The sequence below is a fragment of the Clupea harengus genome, chromosome 4 (genome assembly GCF_900700415.2).
Source record: "Clupea harengus chromosome 4, Ch_v2.0.2, whole genome shotgun sequence".
Lineage (NCBI taxonomy): Eukaryota > Metazoa > Chordata > Actinopteri > Clupeiformes > Clupeidae > Clupea > Clupea harengus.
This window is the reverse complement of record NC_045155.1, coordinates 16,334,950-16,336,505: the sequence shown is the minus strand read 5'-3', so window position 1 is coordinate 16,336,505 and position 1,556 is coordinate 16,334,950. Positions and strand designations below refer to the sequence as shown.

The 1,556-nt window shown below is 40.5% G+C and overlaps 1 protein-coding gene across 1 annotated transcript in view; it reads right to left on the bottom strand.

Annotated features, from left to right (window-relative positions):
- Positions 1 to 963: 963 nt before the first annotated feature.
- The window catches only part of znf217 (zinc finger protein 217), a 14,935-nt gene continuing 14,342 nt past the window's right edge, over positions 964 to 1,556 (bottom strand). Inside the window, exon 6 of the mRNA XM_031566414.2 lies at positions 964 to 1,374. The gene's annotated coding sequence lies outside the window, so the exon portion shown is untranslated. The remainder of the gene's footprint in view (positions 1,375 to 1,556) is intronic.

Below are 1,556 nucleotides of genomic sequence, written 5' to 3'. Positions count from 1 at the left end.
ATCAACACAAGTAAAAACAAAAAGAAAGATTCTTCTCAGATTGATGCAGATACGCTGGTTTCAAGTATAAATCAGGCTGCAAGAAGGCTAGGATAGGCATGAGTCTGTCAATGTTCTTAGACTGTCCACATGTGACATAACCGGATTGGCCTTTCTGGTGGAGGGTGAGTGGTAAACCCTGTACCGGCGGCACAGACTAGTGACGTACTGCACGCATGCAAACAGAAACGCCTACAGAGCACACCCTTAAAATGATACAGACCACATCAAGCATACATTCACATCGACAAGTAGTAACCACACCACATACTGAAAATAAATATACATAGAACAGAAACAATGAGATATGTAACACTTTGACTTTAAATAAAATGCAGGTAAGTTCTCTTAAAGGACTGAAAAACAACAAGCTCTGCTCCCCATAGGTGCTGCTGGAATCAGAGCTGGACTTTAGGGAGACTCCAGACAGAGCTACAGGTTTTCACATTTCCCTCATTCTCGTTTCCATCCTATAGCAAAAAGCAACAATGTTGTGGGTTTTTGGACGAATGGAGCGTGCGCAAGATACACAGCTCCTCAGCTGACCATCTAATACCACCCACACACACACACACACACACACACACACACACACACACACACACACACACACACACACACACACACACACACACACACACACACACACACACACACGCACACGCACACACACACGCACACACGCACACGTTTCTGAAGAATGAGAGGGTTATTATGCATTGGATAAGAGTTGACAAATATATTTGAATTTCATATTTTGTTGTCTTCCATACCTTTACATTTTGGTAAACCTCATCTCAAACCAACATCATTGTTTTACTGATTAGAAATGCGTTTCCTGATGAATTCAACATTATTACAAGTAGACTGCATATAAAGCTTAGTTTTGTGAAGAGATGATCAAAAGAGATTCTGCATCCATCATAACAATGTGTAGTTCATTTATTTAGATGGACCATTCTCAAATGTTACTCATATTCCCAATACGGTCATCTGCAAGATGAATGGAATAAAGAGGCTTCAAGAGGAGCATGCCTATTGCTGATTATAGACTATACACCTAAACACATCAGCAGCAGTGAGGACAGACTGAGAAGGTTTCAGCTTCAACCACACCAGTGCACCAATTTCTCTTCCATACTCTGTTCATCCACTGACAACCACAATCATAGAACTACCAGACTCTCAACCACTTCTCATAAAGTATTTGAGATACATGTGCTCACAGAGAAAACAAAAAAGGTCACAGCTTGTTAGTAGAGGTGTAAACCTTGCTTCCAGTCACGTTTTAAGTAGGTGAGGTTCTTGCCATGGAATGGTTTGCACACTACAGACCTGAAGAGAAGAAGAAAAGAAACAACTTTTCAGGCTTTTTAAAAAGCATTTTATGGATATAACCTCCTATACATTTATTTCAGTGATTCAGATCAAAGCACTGGTTGCCAGGACTACGACTAATGTTGCATCCAAAGGTCCCAGTAATGAATCAGCTGACTGAAATGTTTTTTTTTATCGTT